At 45.1% G+C, this 18,649-nt stretch overlaps 1 pseudogene; it reads left to right on the plus strand.

The window, feature by feature from the left end:
- The first annotated feature begins 490 nt into the window (after positions 1–490).
- Positions 491–18,477, plus strand: LOC130028901 (uncharacterized protein C6orf62 homolog; annotated as a pseudogene).
- The last annotated feature ends 172 nt before the right edge of the window (positions 18,478–18,649 follow it).

Below are 18,649 nucleotides of genomic sequence, written 5' to 3' on the forward strand. Positions count from 1 at the left end.
GGCACGTCAGCTGAGCCAGAGTCTCTTTCTTTCTGGCTTCCTTGTTTTTCGCACCATTTTCCTGCCCCTGTTTCAGACAGCTGACTCATCTCTTAGAGTGCTTAATATGCTCACGATGAACAGTCATTCTCTCGGCAAGAATCTTGTCCCTGACTTGTTGGTTTATTACAATCTTAGCACAAAATAGACTTCTCGACTCAAGAAGGCTATGTAATGGATCATGGAAAAAAGGACAAAACAAAGCACAGCGAGTAGGGTGTTTGCCTTGCACACAGCCAACATGGCCGACACAAGTTCGATTCCTCTGCCCCTCTCGGAGAGCCCGGCAAGCTACCGAGAGTATCTCGCCCGCATGGCAGAGCCTGGCAAGCTCCCCGGGACGTATGCGATATGCCAAACACAGTAACAACAAAGTCTCCAGTAGAGACGTTACTGGGCCCGCTCGAGCTCAAGCAAAATCAGACAAAGGCAAGAAATACGATTAACGACAATGAGGGAGCTGTGGACTAAGTTCTCATATTCCAAGCGATATCACTACTATAAGGAAGTCAGCAAAGAAGAGTACAGAGAATGTAACGTAAGTGCTGCAAATGACTTGATTTGCAAAACACATCGTATTCTCCAGTGAAAATTGAGAGACTGGTAACGTCACTTTCTCTTGGATGTGAACTATTTCCTTAACTTTCCGTCATGTTTGGCCCTTGACTTGTTGGTTTATGACAATGCCAGTAGCATGCTAGGTAACATTGTAGGTGCTCTCAGTTAAAAACTTTTGTGGCTGTCATCCTCCAGAGGCCATTGGACAGTCAGGCTTGGGCCTGCAGAAAACTTGTTGGGCCTCACGGGATGGGGGGGGGGGGGGAAACCGGGCCTGTCCTCCCCACCCTAACGAGACCCCAAGTCATCGCCCACGAACGGCCTCTCTGGCTCCTCATCAAGCTGCTCAACGGTCCTGATCCCAGAGACTCAGGAGCAGATCTCTAAACCCAGTGGCTTTTGGCAGAAATCACTCCAGATTTAAGTGTTAAAATTTCGGAATTTCAAAACCACATGGGCCTACTGCAGCCACATGACATCATATGTTATTCATAACCAGCAATAGAACAAATTATCTATTGTTGCCTTTTCAGCAGATCTGAGTGTTGGGGTAAAATTTCAAATAATGGTGGGTCTGGTATCGAAATAGTGAATGTGATCATAGAGAGTAATGTGGAAATCATCTGCCCCACAGGCAGGGGGAGGGTGTGGTATGGGGGTATACTGGGGTTGTTGGGGGTGGAGAATGGGCACTGGTGAAGGTACGGGTGTTTCATTGTATGACTGAGACTTAGACCCAAAAGCTTTGTAACTGCTCTCACGGTGATTCAATAAATAAAATTATACAAAATGGAAAAAAAAGTAAGGTGGAGTTCATGCACAATTCAATCAGCTAATCAGTGGCTGAATAAATAGCAGTACTCCTACAAAAAAAAAAAAAAACTTTTCTGGAGTAATTCTTTTTTGGGACAATGCCCATTCCCCTTATGTCTACGAGTTTACCTTTCTTGTGGATCTGCATGTATGTGGCCAAAGGAACAACCTCAAGTTTTTGGGGGTTTTTTTAACCTCATGTTTTCTTAAAGGTCTAGAGAACATAGAGCGGGTGCCCCTCCTCTTCCTCTTTGTGTTAATCTTTTTTGTGATTTACTGGAAGATGTTCTGGCCAAAAGGGACTTGTCTGTTACTTTGATGGGAAGAACCTATTTGTGGATGAATGTAGGTGAGAGAGACAGACAGAAAGAGACAGAGACAGAGAGAGACAGAGAGAAACAGAGATAGAGAACAACCAATAAAAAGCAAATATGCTTAATGCACTTTGTCCATCTTTTGAAGAAACTTGTGAGAAGATGATTTTGGATTTTGTTTTTGTTTTAGATTCTTTTTGTTTTATTTAGGGGCTACACTCTGTAGTGCTCAGGGCTTTTACCTGGCTCTGTCAGTTCTGAGTTCAGGGCTTACTCCTAGCACTGTGTTCAGGGATTGCTCCTGGTGGGGCTCAGGAAGCCATATGGGATGCTGGGGGTCAAGTCCAGCTTGGCTGTGTGCAAGGCAAATGCCCTGCCCACTGTACAAAACTGCAGCCCTCATACAAGGCTATTAAAGTTGTCCAGAGCTTTGGCTAGACTGGGTCTCAGTGTCTGGTACATTCTGTAACCAGAGGAGTGATGGGTCTTCTAAGGAAATCACAGTACTGTGTATTCAGAAATTGAATGTTTGGAGAGGGACTACTTCAAGTGAGGCGAGGGGTCTTGAAGCATAAGCTTTATTAACATCATGAAAAATCAGCTTCTGGATTGGAAGAGTACTAAAGAGATCCTGTAGCGCCCCCCTTCCCCATATCTGCCTCAACAACGCTATTATGAAACGAATGCCATTTTCATTATTTGCATTCCAACTTTGGAAAAGGAAGTGTTTGGTGAGATCGCCAGTGTTTGGATGCTGGGTAACATAGGACACCAACTTCCATGCTCCAGACCTCTGAAGGAGGCTCCTCTGGTCAGGATAGGCAGGGAATGAGGTCAGCATGCCAGGATTTTTGTAGAAAAACCTGGAAAGGCACAGAGAGGAAAACCAACTGAAAACCAATTGTTCTACAGCAGAGGGGCAATCATTCACATTCTGCTGAAGATTTTTTCAGTGTTTCCATCCTGAGATTTGTAGCTTCTTTTTTCATAACTATATTCAAGAGTACTTAGAGTCCACTCAAGTATAAATTTGTATAAATTTATAAGTAGATATTTCAAGAAAATATTCTTATGAAAAGAAATATATGGGGCTGGAAAGATAGTAGAGTGGGCAGAGCACTTTCCTTCCATGTGACTTACCCTGGACTCCCTAAATCCCATATGGTTACCCAAGCACTGCTAGGAGTAATCCCCGAGTGCAGAGTCAGGAGTAACACCTGAGCATCACCATGTGTGGACCTCAAACAAAAACAGAAACAAATTTTAAAAAATGAAGGAAGAGTGAAAGAAAGAAAAGAAAGAAGAAATTAAGAAAGAAAAGAAGGGAAGGAGGAAAGAAAAGGGAAGGAGGAAAGAAGGAAGGAAGGAAGGAAGGAAGGAAGGAAGGGAGGGAGGGAGGGAGGGAGGGAAGGAGGAAGGGAGGGAAGGAAGGAAGGAAGGAAGGGAGGGAGGGAGGGAGGGAGGGAGGGAGGGAGGAAGGGAGGGAAGGAAGGAAGGAAGGAACACTCGGACCCTCCTATGAAATGCGCTCCCTGAAAGGGCAGTATGGAGATTCCATAGAATGCTGTTGCTGCCACCTACAGGCCATATGCTAAAATGACAGAATGCTGCTTAAGATGATAGTGTTAAGGTGAGCTATTTAAGAGACTAATTCGTTTTTCCGTTCCTTGTGCTAAGTGATACAAGCCAGAGAGAAAAGGATATGAAAGAATCCATATTAGGGCATCAAATTTTTGCGTGCTTCAGCTAACTTGCAACATTGCTTTCTGTAAAACTGCTTGGCTGCTTTGCACCTGGGGGAGAGGGGACTTGGAAAGTGAACAGGGCATAACATCTTTCTAAACCAAGTGTGATAGGATTCAGGTGTATTTACTGTTCCTGAAATGTATTCTCTCACTAAAGCACCCTGCAGACTTGGGTAACTCAAATGAGGATGGTCAAGGGAGATTACCTAAGGCTTAATGATTCCAGCTATAACCTTGCTTGTGCTGACACTGGATGTGATGTACGTAAATGCTTATCTTTCAATCTATAGGCTAAGGAGTGAGGACACGAGTGCTGATCTTTCATGGTTCACAGCTGTATTATTTATGTTTCCATTTCTTTGAGATGTTCAAGTTATTCATTTAAATTGTAATTATTGCTGAGCATAACATTTCATCTCATTTTATAGTTTAGTTTCACCTGTATTGTTAAACCTAAATAGTTTCAATACCTTAATAGCATTTAACTGTATGGCACTGTTGTCCAAAGTCACTGCACCTTCACCACTGTCAAAGTGTCCAGGACCCTCCACCACAGTTCTTATATTACTTCTAGAATGATATTTCAAGTGACAAAATGGTATGTAGTACAGATTTAGTCTCTAACTTATCCCTAGCCTGATGATCCCAATTCTTATCCAAAAACTCCATTCGTTGAGTATACCCCTCGAGTCTGTGTCCCCGCACAAGATTTGATGTTTTCACCTGTTTGTAGGGTGATATTTGAATTGATTTTACTTTCCAATTTAGTGCTAGTCTTCAATTTGTTCATCTTTTGTTTCAGTTTCTTAAGTGAAGAGACTTCATGTTAGAATCTATTAGATTGACTTTTTAAAAACAAAATTCACATTTTATTTAGGTTGAAATAAACTATACAAAATTGATTTCCTTCACCAAAATTAACTGCAATATTTTCATTTAATTCCCAGAAGCCCACAAAACAATAATTCTTGTGTCTTCTCCTAGTTTTACTTATAAATCAAGAGGAGGCAGTAGATAATAGTCATGGAGAACAGACTTGAAAGCAAAACAAATCAGTTGTCAGTATCCATGGCCTCTGATCCTATCTTGACCATGAAACACAAGTTCAAGATACACTTGCTAAAAGCTTCTGTAGGCTCAACAAAGGAATGCAAACAGCAACAACCAGTTATGGAACAACAATGGCAGACTCGTCTGTTTCTTTAAGTTCACTTGCTAAAGACAAAATCTTCACTTAAAATCTACACTTTGGCAAGCTCAAGTTTCTCTGGTAATACTCTTAATTGTCCAGTACAGGTTTTGAGCAGTAACACTTAGAACTCTTATCAGTCAAAGGTCAGTTGTGAGCTTTAACGTAACATTTTAAAAATGAATTCCTCCCACACAACCTCCAATTTATTTCTTCAAGGAACTGGTAACTCCATACCCACATATCGCATCCACAGTGATAATGTTATGTCTAAAATAACTAAAAACAACTCTAGAGCCACTAGCAGACTTCACACTGAAATGTGATGTGACACTTTCAATGCTATATTTTAGAACAGTTCGGTCTCCAAAGCAGGAATTCAAACTGGAGCCACTTAAATAGGAGTACAAATGAACATACTCAATGGGAGACCTACTGGTCAAGACAGTCAGTGACTGGGTGGCCTACATACAACATAGCTTTTCTGTAAGATGCTTTCAAATGGAAGATAAACCCTATTTTAAAATCTCTTCGGTGTTTCCAATGGTTTCTGAATTATCTGCAGGAAGCTCTGACTTAGTTGTGTAGAGTTTGATATATGTGTTCACCATTAAATCCAAATCATGTTTTATATCAAAATTTATATTAAGCAAAGCCCAGTTATTCGACCCCTGGTCTCTCAAAGTGTTGCTCAGGTAAGCTTTGAGACACTTCCGTCCATTTTCATAGCGTTCATTTTCTACTTTTGCAAAATGTATCTATTACTTAGAGTTCTACAGGTCGTAGAGGTCTCAAAGTGTTTGGCACATAATCGATAATGTTTATTTAGTTGATCTGGTGTTTTACCATCTAAGTCTGCTGTTCTACAATTCTCCACCCATTTCTGGCACCTGGCCTGGTCCCGCGGGAACCTGAAGAAGGCCAGGTCGGACTGCGTGCTCAAGCGCATGCAGTTGGGGGGCACTCAGAAGTTCTTTATTATCGTGTGCCCGCCCGCCCACCCGCCAGCCCAGCCGTCCCCTCCCCGCCTCCTCAGGGCAGCTCGCCCGCCCGTTATGGCCAGGAAGGGGAGCCTGGCCAGTTGGCTGGCTCCGCAGGGCCGCGCACTGGGGGAGGGACGGGGGGCTGGATTGACTGTTGATGCTTTAGCAATGCTTCACTTAACCAGCTGTTTAAGCACTTTCCAACTGATGGTGACTTATGTTGTCTTTCTTTGTCAGTTCTTGTTCAATGATGTAGTGACTTTTTTGGTACATAAATCTTTGAACATGTATCAGAAAATAATATAGACTACAGGGGCCGGAGCAATAGCAATAGCACAACAGGTAGGGAGTTGGCCTTGCAGGCGGCCAACCTGGGTTTGATCCCCAGCATCACATTTGGTCTCCCCTGCACCGCCAGGAGTAATTCCTGAGTGCAGAACCAGGAGTCACCCCTGAGCATCGCTGGGTGTGACCCAAAAAGCAAAAAATAAATAAATAAAACTAAAAAAATCCCAAAACAAAAAATGTACACTACAATCCATGAGGGAAAATTGAATTGCTGAGACCTTTGAATTTTTATCCAGTTCTAACCCTTTCTTTTCCAAGAAACATAACATGTCTAGTTAAATGAAACATGAATTTGGATCATTACAGAAATATTATAAGCATTTAAAGTACTCTCACCACGAAACCAAATAGCGTGTTATCAGAATTCCTTCTCTGTCTGCAACTTACTATTTATCCTACCAATAATGATTTCTAATCACCACCAATCATGGCCAGAATGCTTGGTTTTCCACATCTGAGCAGCATTTTCCTCCTAAGTCAATGGATTTGGTAAGCTGTTTTTGCTTTGTTTTCTTTTGTTTGGCGACCACACCAGGAAGTGTTCAGGGGTACTCCTCGCTCTGTGCTCAGGGATCACTCCTTGCGGTGCTTGGGGAACGCTATGGGATGCTGAGGGTGAACCTAGGTTGGCTGCTGCAGGGCAGCTGCTGTGACTTTGGGGCGTGGCACTGCCACGTGTAATTCTTGAGCGCAGAGCCAGGAGTAACCCTTGAGCATAACCAGGTGTGACTCCCAAAACCCAAACAAAACCAAACCAATTTTTGACTTCAAGCAAGAAAAATGGAGGCTGGGAGTTCGTTCCGGGTCACGAGATGGCGCTGTGGGGCGTTTTCATCCCTCCCAGGCCCTTTTCTCTAAGAATTTTCCACCCTTGGGCTTGCTTCAGTGTTAGGCCTGGGGTAATTAGGATCAAGCAGGCAGCTTCGGGCGGTGCAGCAGTAGGTTAGCGGTTAGGACACTTTCCTTGCATTCACAGAACCGTTGTCTGTCACTTGGCTTCCCATATGGCCCTCGAGTCGTGCCCGGCGGCATTCCTGAGAGTGCCCTGAGCATCTTTTGGTGTGTCCCCAACCATAAACAATCAAACAGGAAAATTAAAACAAAGCAGTCCTTGATGGCGAATTCCCTCCCTTGAGGGATTCTGAGTTGTATCTTCGTCCATCGCCCACGTCCTTGTAGAAGAGGGTTGGGGAACCCTCAGATTGTGGGGTGATGGAGTGTGTGTTGCTCATAGCAGGAAACATCCAGAGGGCTCGTTCACAGACATCACAAAGTGGGTTCAGAACTGTTCTTGCTCAGAGCGAAGAAAAAAAAAAATATATATATATATATAAAACTTTGCCTTGCTCGTTCCAGACAAGGATCAACCCCCTGCACCCCTCTTTGTCTAGAGAACAAGCTGGGGAACCCACCTGAACCTCCCCAGGAGATTCAGCTATGTACCCCACAAAAGTCTGAAGGTGGGAATCGAACCCTGTTCACCCGCATGAAACACAAGTATCCGCATGGCTATCCAACTGCTGCCTGTCAAAGCTGCGTTTGACCCTTAATTACCCCATACTTAACACTGAAGCAAACCCAAGGGTGGAAAATTCTTAGAGACACGGTCCTGAGGAGGGACGGAAACGCCCTCGCCTAGCGCCATCACGTGGCGGCTAGGCGGAACTACCGGGGCGGCTATTCCCAAGTTTAAGATTTCCAGCTCCTGCGTTGGAGCTCTAGTACCCGGGTAAGGCGTTTGCCCGGTACCTGGGTCCACCGGCTTCGATTCCCAGCATCCCATATGGTCCCCGGAGCACTGCCAGGACTTAACTCCTGAGTGCAAAGCCGTGAGGAACCCCTGTGCATTGCGGGTGTGACCCAAAAAGGGAAAAACAGAAAAAATTTTCTTTGCTTCAGTGTTAATACGGGGTCATGAAGGATCAAAGGTCAAGGATCTAACAGTGAGCCACGAAGGCGCTGGTCTTGTATGGGGCGATCAACCCATAGGTTCCCCCAGCACAGTCAGGAGTGATTCCTGAGTGCAGGGGCAGGAATAACCCTCGAATACCGCCCGTGTGGTCCGCAAAACACAAGCAAACAGAATGCGACTTTCGCGGCGCATTCCTTCACGCCGAACTTGGGGGTGCCGAGCTGAGTCTTGCTTCCAGCTCCTTCCTCTACGGAAAACCGCGAGGTGTGGGGATGACCGCGACAGGAACTGTTTGCGAACGGGCTTAGAGGGAGAGATTCTACTTCGGGCAAAGCACTGGCCAGGCTGCTGGGTTCATCCTGACACAGGGATCGCCCCATGCGAGTCAAACGCCCTCAATGTTCGGCTACCGCTGCACGGCCTGAGGCCGCCTTCTTGATTCTTTGTGACCCGCAGGTTAATATGGAAGCAAACCCAAGGGCTGGAAATCTTCAGGCAGGAAAGCCTGGCCACGGCTCTTCCGCCGATGCACCACGAGAGGGCGCTGTGGGGCGTTTCCTCCCCTCCCCAGGGACATTCCTCTAAGAAATGTCCAACCCTAGTCCCGACTTTCCTCCAGAACTAGACCTCCCAGGATCCTCAGAATTTCTGATTAATAAAACAAAAAAGAATTTCTGCACAGTGGAGTTGCACCCTTGTCCCTCTCCTTAGTCCCCCGCACTGACTGGCCAAGCTAGTCTCTGGCTTTATTTACTGTGGGCTGTGGGTGGCCCCAACAGCTTCTTGGTGGGCTCAGGGGTATGATATGGTGCTGAGACAGAACCCAGGGTGAGCACAGTAGACGATTGTGCCATACCATAGTATGATCTCTCCAAATCAACCATTTTTACAGGTCTCCAGTCTATCACCCCCACACCCCTACGCTCCACTTTTCCAAGGGTGCCATCTTTCCCTATCGCAGAGAATTTGGGGCTTCCTATATACATGAGAAGTCCCAAGTCTGTGAAGGATGGTGACAGAGGTTAGATTCAACTTCAGGATCTCCAAAAGTTTGGGGTGAGATTGCCTACCATCAGAGAAATGGGAGTAGGTTAAAAAGAATTTTGATTAAAACAGTGATAATGAGCCAAAGACCAGGCAACCTCCTTCCCTGGAAATTCTAAATACACCACTCACTCTTCCAAGAATTATTTTATTTGGGGGTTTGATGTGGGTTCGCGGGGTTCTGGGGACCCTTATAAGTGCTTGCTATTAAAGTTAGCCATGAACTTCTGCTTATTTTAATTAAGTTTATTTTTTATGTGTTTTGCTTTACTCATTGAGGTGAACAAAAAATGGTCTATACCCACTTTGCTCTGCCTTTGATCCAGCCCTTTGGAAAGGTTTCCAATTATAGTCAACCCCACACACCACCACCCCATGTTCTGAGGGTGTCCCAACCCTCCTCTACAAGGAATAAGGGTCAGGGATACAGCAAGATACAGCTCAGAGTCCCCCAAGTTGGGGTGAGGGAATCCACCATCACGAACTGAGGCTGTGTCCATGTTATTTGACTTGTTCATAGTTTGGGGGTCACAAACCCAGAAACGCTCAGGGCTTCTCCTGGTTCTGCACTCAGGAATCGCTCCATCATGACGGTGGGACTGTATGGGGAGCCAAAGAAAGAACCAGGGCCTTGTGTCTGCAAGGCAGAGCCCTAACCGCTCTGCTCCTGCTGCAGCCGCCCAAGCTGCCTGCTTGATGACCCCATATTGAAGCAAAGGGCTGGAAATCAAGCATGGAAGAAGTCGGGCCGCGGTAGTTCAGCCTAACTGCCACGAGATGGCGGTGTGCCGCGTTTTTGCCCCTCCACAGACCCCTTTCTCTTAAGAATTTTCCTCCCTTGGGTTTCCTTCAGTGTTAAGTATGGGGTCATTAAGCACACAGCTTCCACAGGTGCAGCGATAGGAGAGTGTCGCGGGTGCTTGTCTTTCCCGCGGGTGACCAAGGTCCGATTCCCGCCTTCAGACTTTTGTGGGGTACATATCTGAATCTCCTCGGGGTGCCCGGGTGGGTTGCCCCAGCTTGGTCTCTGGACAAGAAGGGTTGCAGGGGTTGGAACCTGGTCTGGAAGAAGCAAAGCAAGGCTCTTTTCTTTTTTTGTTCTCTTCGCTCTGAGCAATAAAATTCTGAACCCACCTTCGATGTCTGCGGCTGTGCCCTTTGAATGTTTCCTACAAGGGACAACCCACACTCCACCCACATTGTGAGGGTGCCCCAACCCTCTTCTATAAAGATGTGGGGGATGGAGGAAGATCCAGCTCAGAATGAGGGAGTTCGCCATCAAGCATCTGAGACTGCTTTGTTTTCATTTTCTTGTTTGTTTGTTTATGGTTGGGGCCACACATGGATATGTTCAGGGGGTTCTCCTGACTCTGCACTCAAGAATCACTTCGGAATGGCTGTAGAACTGTATGGGGAATGTACGAAAGGATCTGGGTCCCATGCATGCAAACAAAGAGCCCTTAACCGCTCTGCTCCCGCTGCAACGGCCAAACTGCTTACTTGTTTCCTAATGACCCTATACCTAACACTGAAATCTGTAACTGGCTGTGATCCACTGGGCTGGAGCTATAGCACAGCAGGTAGGGCGTTTGCCTTGCGCGTGGCTGACCCGGGTTTGATTCCTCTGTCCCTCTTGGAGAGCCCCGCAAGCTACTGAGAGTATCCCGCCTTCACGGCCGAGCCTGGCAAGCTACCCATAGCATATTTGATATACCAAAAAACAGAAACAACAAGTCTCACAATGGAGACGTTACCGGTGCCTGTTGGAGAAAATCTGTGAAGGGAGGACAGTGCTACAATGCTACCTAGCTTTGAAGCAAAGAAAAGGGCACGACGTCTCTTTTTTTACAGAAACTAAAACAAGGTATCATTTATTGTAGGATATACTGAAATATCATTTAAAGGTAAAGGCCCTCCCGTTGTTCGTCGATTTGCTCGAGCGGGCCCAGTAACGTCTCCATTGGAGACTTTGTTGTTACTGTGTTTGGCATATCGAATACGTCACAGGGAGCTTGCCAGGCTCTGCCGTGTGGGTGAGATACTCTCGGTAGCTTGCCGGGCTCTCCAAGAGGGGCGGAGGAATCGAACGTGGGTTGGCCATGTTTGCTGCGTGCAAGGCAAACGCCCTACCACTGTGCTATAATGTGAAATATCATTATAAAATATAATTAAGGCTCACATACACTTTTCTATTGATTTCTGTATATAACACAATGATTCAGTATTTGTGTACATTTTAAAATAATTTAGAGAGTAAGTCTAGTTAATGTATGTCACTACATATAGTTAAATTCTTTTCTTGTGCTGAGAACATTTTTCTTTTTAATTTTTATTAGTGAAACACCATGAGGTACAGTTGTAGACTTACAAATTTTTGTGCTTGTGTTTTGATTATACCCTGATCAAGTACCCATCCCTCCACCAGTGCCCATTTTCCACCATTACGGATCCCTGCATCCCTCCCCACCATCCCCCCCACACACACACCTCTTTGGCAGGGCATTCCCTTTTGTTCTCTCTCTCCTTTCGGGTGCTGTGGTTTTTAAAAGAGGCATTGAGTGGAAATCATGTTTGGTCTATAGTCTACTTTCTGCATGCTTCTCCCATCCTGGGTGGATCCTCCCAACACCCTTTATTTGGTGCTCCCTTCTCTATCTGAGCTGAGGGTTAGGAAATCTGAAGCCTGGGACAAGTCGGGCTGCAGTAGTTCCACCTAATCCCCACGTGATGGCGATGTGGGCGTTTCCATCTCTCCCTGGGCCCATTTCTCTAAGAATTTTAAATAGCAGAGGGTGAGCATTTAATAACATTTAATAATGGTCTTTTCTCTGGTTTTTTTCCCCATTGTTTTTAAGTCCCTAGCACCTTTATATTTTTTCACCTTTAAAGCTTGTTATAGTGGGAATTTGTTTCAGAATGAAACTTCTAAAACATCAGTCATTAAAAATTTTAAATTTTACGAAAAGATTTACAAAACGGGTATAATTTGGGGGAATTTCCTTTGCTTTCTGAATTCTGTACAACACGAGTTACACACTCAATATTGCGTGAAAAACCAGAAATCCTTCTCCTCTGTCACTCCTGCTCTAATGGGCACCCTAGTTTTCAAGCACAGACAGAGCATTACAGGCACAAATCACCCTTACTCCCCCAGACAACAGTGGGAGAAATGTGTGGTGTAGGAATGATTCCCTTCCATTCTAACTGGGCTTCCAGCCTCTGAAGTATTGTCGCAAAGAAGGCAAACAAAGCAGTCCTGCACTAGACATTCCAGGGACCAGCCTGAAACCGATTTTGGAAAAAGGAGAAAGTGGTGCCCCTACTTCTGTCAGACCCAAAGCAGGCAGTCGGAGGCCTTTGTGGTGATTTCTGAGTTAGTTTTGAAGAAGGCTTTCTCCTGGAGTCTTCTTTTCACTTTCACTTAGGGAACACTTTAGTATGTCAGAAGAATTGTTTGTGCTTGAAACCAGGGTAATTTCCCATTTCTTTGTGGACTTTGTATGTATGAGTCACGTCTTGCAGTGGGGTTCGGAGATGCACTTGGAAGAATATGAGTTCTGAAAACTTGAGATTTTAAGCTGAGTCTTTTATCTATAGTCTCTTGCTTATGTTTTTTGTTTGTTACTTTTGTATTCCTGGAAATCAAACTCAGGCTCTCACACATGCAAGGCAAATGCTCTGTTGCTGACCTACATCCTGACCGGTTTTAGACTTAAGTGTGACCTTCATATTATTACAAGAACGGGGGGATTTGATGGAGGGGAGATTGGGCCATACCTGCTGTGCTTCGGGCTTACTCTTGACTCTGAGCTCAGGGTGCACTCCTGGCAGTGCTTGGGGGATCATACGGGGTGCTGGGATTGGGACCTGAGTCAGCATGCAGGCCTGCTCTCCCATAGGTCCTGAAAACTCAAGAACATAAATCACAGTTTTCCCTCAAGTACCAAGATGGGAGGTTGTCAATTTCCCAACACTGTTTCTTTTTATATAGGGGTTGCTATCATTTGGATGCTTTCTACTCCATTTCTGAATGTCCTCCCTTCTGCTGACATAATCATATGCATCTCTGGAATTCAAGCGCTCCCTTTGGAAGGGACAGATTTAAATTTTTGTGACTTCTCTTTCATTACTTTTCATCTATTGGAAGTAACTTTTCTTGGATGATCTGATACTCACCCAGCACCAGATATTCTCATCCAGAATCCTGTAAGAACATTCTAATTTTTGCTTGAAATTTACACAAAGGGCATAGAAGGGAGAAGGGATGAAAGGGAAGTCTGAGCTGTGCGGGAAGAAAGCTGTGGGAAAAGAAAGAAGTCATAATTCCTGTTTCTTCTTTAAAACCAGAATTTCAGTCATCTGTTTTGGGGCACTCAGGTTTTTTCCAGATTCTGGCTATTGTAAAGAGTGCTGCAATGAACAAACAGGTGCAGATGTCACTTCGACTATACTTTTTTGCCTCTCTGAGATATAGTCCCAGGAGTGGTATTGCTGGGTCAAATGGGAGCTCAGTTTCTAATTTTTTGAGAATCGTCCATACTGTTTTCCAAAAGGGCTGAACCAGTCAGCTGAACCAGCAGTGAAGGAGGGTCCCTTTCTCGCCACATCCGCGCCAGCACTGATTGCTTTTGTTCTTTTGGATGTGGGCCAGTCTCTGTGGTGTGCAATGATATCTCATTGTGGTTTTGATCTGCATCTCTCTGATGATTAATGATGTAGAGCATTTTCTCATGTACCTTTTTTGCCATTCGATGTCTTCTTTGAGAAAGTGTCTGTTTATTTCATCTCCCCATTTTTTGATGGTGTTGGATGTTTTCTACTTGTGGACTTCAACTAGTACTTTATATATCCTTGATATCAACCCCTTGTTGGATGTGTATTGGGCAAATATCCTTTCCCTTTCTGTAGACTGTCTTTGTACTTTGGTCACTGTTTCTTTTGAAGTGCAGAAGCTTCTTAGTTTAAAATAGTCCCATTTGTCTATCTCTGTTTTCACTTGCTTGGCCAGTGATGTGACATCTTTGAAGATACCATTAGCTTCAATGTCATGGAGGGTTTTGCAACTTTGTCTTCAATGTACCTTATGGATTCAGGTCTGATGTTGAAGTCTTCAATCCATTTTGATCTTAATTTTGTACACGGTGTTAGGCAGGATCTAAGTCCATTTTTTTTGCATGTAGCCATCCAGTTTTGCCAGCACTATTTGTTAAAGAGGCTTTCCTTATTCCACTTCACATTTCTTGCTCCTTTATCAAAGATTAGATGATTAGATTAGTGATAGGAGAATCCTCCCAGGATGGGAGAAGCATGCTGAAAGTAGACTATAGATCGAACATGATTGTCACTCAATGCGTCTTTTGAAAACCACAGCACTGAAAAGGAGAGAGAGAACAAAAGGAAATGCCCTGCCACAGAGGCAGGGTGGGGGGGAGGGGCAATGGGGGGGGGAAGGGATACTGGGATCCATGGTGGTGGAAATTGGGCACTGGTGGAGGGATGGGTACTTGATCACTGTATAATTGAAACTCAATCACAAACATTTGTAAGTCTACAACTGTACCTCATGGTGTTTTACTAATAGAAATTTTTTAAAAATCAGAATTTCAGAAAGCAACAGTTAATTTTGAATATGCTAAAACAGCTGGCATGAGAGCAGATGTCAGAGCATTAAAAAGTGCCAGGGGCAGAGAGAGATTGAGAGAGAGAGAGAGAGAGAGAGAGAGAGAGAGAGAGAGAGAGAGAGAGAGCTCTCCAGGGTGGATGCTCAGCTCAGCATGCAGCAACCCCAGACTTGATCTCCAGAACCTCATGTCTCCTTAGTGCCACCAGAAAGAGTCGGAGTTACAGCCCCTCTTCTTCTAAGTTCTTTTTTTCACCTTCTCCTCTTTCCTGTAAAACCCTTAGCAGCATGAGCACTGCTGCTCAGTTAACAAAATTCAGTTTACTCAGCTTTGCTACAGACTTTGATAAATCGCATAACCCCCTTCAGGTTTTTCTTGGTTTGATTTTTGCTTTGGGGCCACCCCCGGTGGTGCTCAGGGATTACTCCTGTCTCTGCACTCAGGAATCACTCCTGGCGGGGGCTCAGGGAACCATATGGGATGCTGGGGATTGAAGCCGATTGGCTGTGTGCAAGACAAGTGCCTTAGCCACTGTGTTCTTTCTCTTAGGCCCAAATTCAACTTTAACTTACCTAGAGTAAATGTTCTAATAGTGGGTCTCATTGCCCTGACCCTGAAAGAGCCTCCCATAAGGCACCGTTGGGAAGGACGAGTAAGGAGAGGCTGATACACTCTCAGGGCTGGGACGAATGGAGACGTTACTGGGGCCCGCTCGAGCAAATCAATGAACAACAGGATGACAGTGACAGAGTAGATATCTTAGAGTGTTCATGGAGAAGATGTATCTAGGATTAGAGATGTGGAGGGGGCAAGGCACTTGCCATACCTGCTTCTAATCTCACTTCGGTTTCTGGCACCACATGTGGTCCCATGAGTACCTCTAGAAGGAAGCCCTGAGCGAAGGAATAAGGAGTAGGCCCTGAGCAGCTTCGGGTATAGCCCAATTCTCCCCCATCACAAAATGTTTTTAAAGATGATGATCAAAACTCCTTGGCCAGCAGAGGGGAGAAAAAGTTATAAAAACATCCTTAGCCTAGTAAAACATTTCTCAGTCAGGGTCCGACCTCAGATGAAAATAACATAAATGGTAAGACCAAGGGGCCAACATATTGATGATGGGGGCTATACAAAATGGAAACGAGTCCATTGGAAAAACAACCCAGAATAACAATTTGATTAATTCAACAGTATTTATTACATGTTCAACGAGTGGCTCGAGAGAGGTGAAGAGGTTTGCTTCGCACACAGTTTTGTCCTTAGCACAGCATATCTTCATCACCAGGAGTGACCCCCGAGTACAGAACCAGGAGGGACCGCTACCCCCTCCTCTCCATGTTAACGGAGTGTTGGGTTGTGTAGGTTCTGAGGTTGCTGTGGTGAACAGGCAGGTGCGATTCCTGCTCTTCCAGAGCTTACCTTCTGTGAGAAAGCTTATCATTAGCATGGAATCAAAATGATGAAGGAGATGCTGATGAATTCACACAGGAAATCAAGAGGCGATGCCCAGGAGGGCCCTGTGTCAGCCTGGGATGTCAGGGAAGGCCTACAGCCTGGAGAGTGAGAATGCACCAGCCATGCTGGCAGCTGGTTCACGGGCTTTGAAGGAGATGGGATTTACTCAGTGCCAGAGGCCAGCGGCCAGTACTTTCTTGTGTCTTTTCACCTCTCTTGGCGTGTGTCTTAGAACCCCGATGACTGAGAACAGACTCAGGCCTGCGGCTCTCTATTCTCAATGACCCTTTGAAGCCAACTTGCCAGTCATTTCAGTCACCTCCGGGAATTCACACTAAACACCCTGACTCAAGATCCTTTATATTAGGTGGGCACCCCAGCCTGGATATAGCACCACAGCAAACCCATTGACTGGATCCACTTTGAAATTTATGGAGTCCTTATGCTGCTGAACAGTGGCATAGGAGTGCCCTGATCCTCCTTGCCCACGCTCACTTCACTCCAGACTGTCCCTTGTCCCTTCCCCAGCCCCCACCCACTTCCTCTGATGTAGTTCTTCCCACACTAGAAAGATGCTTGATTCAGCAATTCCACATGACCTGTGGTGCACTGCATCCAAGTGTGTGCAGATGCCACAACAAAATGCGTGTAACCCCAGTGAATACCATAACCAACTGTGGGAGCACTGCAAATCCTGGTCATTACAACAGTGAAAAGGGAAGAGAAAGGGAAAATGAATGAACATTAACAGCATCAAGTAAGGCATAAGCACATCCATCCGCATAGTCCTAGACAGGGTCAGAACCAGCAATCTCATTGTTTTCCACCTTCACAGCTGTTCTTCTCACTGGCGTGGCTGCAGAGGAAGAATCTCACATGGAGTTGTCATCTGCCATCCCTTGGGACAGCAATAGCTTCCTCTGGAATGTGTCTTGTAGGACCTGCCCGCAGCTCTATTTCAGGTGGTCTAAGTACTTATGATTTTGTTTTTTTAGTCACATCTGGCAATGTTCAGGGCTTACTCCTGGCTACGCACTCAAGATTTACTCCTGGTACTGCTCATGAGACCATATGGGTTGCCCCAGGGATTGAACCTCATATTGTTCACGGACTAATCTAGCTCTGTGGTCTGGGATTACTCCCGGCAGTGCTGAGTGAACCATGCAGTGCAAGACTAAACCCAGACACAAAGCCTGCACTCCAGCTCTTCGTTCTATAGCCGTGTTTTGGGGGGCTTTCTTCATTTCTATTTTCGTCGGGGAAGCAGACTGGAAATGCTCAGAGGTTACTCCTGGCTCTGTAACTCAGGAACAACTCTGAGCAGTTCCTTGGGGACCAAATGCTCTATCCACTGCACTGTCACTCTAGACCCAAGGAAGGTCTTATTCTCAGAAATATGCACACAGGGTTATCGTGGCTAGTTTTTTATTCCAGCAAAGATTTGGTCCTAAGTATATAATGCGCTGTGAACATTCATTCAATTGGTGGTGGGAACCATGACTTCAAACGTTGGCTTTTGATTTGAGGTCACACCTATTAGTTCTCAGGAGCTACTTCAGGTTTGGTGTGAAAGGTTGTTGCTGGCAGTGTTCATGGGACCACAGGGTACTGAGCATCTAACCAGGGACTTCCGTTTTCAAATCCTGTTTTCAAACTCTGGCTTTTGAGAACTATTCCTAGTTTCTTATTGGAGGAGTGGCGGTATCTTTCTCTCTGTCTCTCTCTGTCTTTCTCTCTCACTGTCTCTTTCTGTTGGGGCCGGACTAGATGGTGAAGATGAGTCCGTGTAGAAGAAACAAGCTCTGTACAGACTACATGCTCAGCTTAGAAAGAAAAAGAAGCTCTAGCTGACCAGTTTGACTTCAAGATGTATATTACCTTTGCATTCAAGGAGAAGAAGAAAAAAATCAGCAGGTTTTGAAGTGTCTGAGGTCAAACCAGTCATGACGAATAATTATAAGAAAATATCCTAAAAGGTGTGCGGGATTCCAGCTATTCCTTGGAAAGTTCCATAGAGCTTTTAAAGGAGGATGTGGTCCAGCTTCCTGCTCCTCGATACCAGTCTGTGAGAAGGGATGTCATTGACTGTACTCAGGAGATGTATTTCATTCTGTGGCCTTAGAATGTTATTGAAAAAAATTGTCTGTCTACTGTTTTCTAGTTGGAAGGAATCTGATGAGCCTTTTCGTCTCATTCATGCCAAATTTGAGTTTCATCACTGTGACTATGAAAAACACTTTCTGCATGTACTGAGCCACAAGGACAAGACTGGAATTGTTGTCAACAATCCCAACCAGTCAGTGTTTCTCTTTATCGACCAACAGCATTTGCAGACTCCAAAAAATAAAGGTAATATCTTCAAGTTATGCAGCATCTGCCTCTACCTGCCAGAGGAACAGCTCACCCACTGGGAGGTTGGCACCGTAAAGAAACACCTGCATCCTTCCAAGCCAGAATAGAGTCTGGGCCAGCACAGTGGAGAAGATCAGAGTGCAGCAGGAGATCTTGTCTTGTTTTCTTACCACTTTATTCTTTCAGAGATTAAAGAAAATGGACTCATGCACAGAACACTCTGCATTTTGAAACTTGTTCATCCTGATTTCTTTTTAAATCATTTGTATCTCAGAACTG

This window comes from Sorex fumeus, unplaced genomic scaffold (assembly GCF_029834395.1).
Source record: "Sorex fumeus unplaced genomic scaffold, SorFum_2.1 ptg000041l, whole genome shotgun sequence".
Taxonomy (NCBI): domain Eukaryota; kingdom Metazoa; phylum Chordata; class Mammalia; order Eulipotyphla; family Soricidae; genus Sorex; species Sorex fumeus.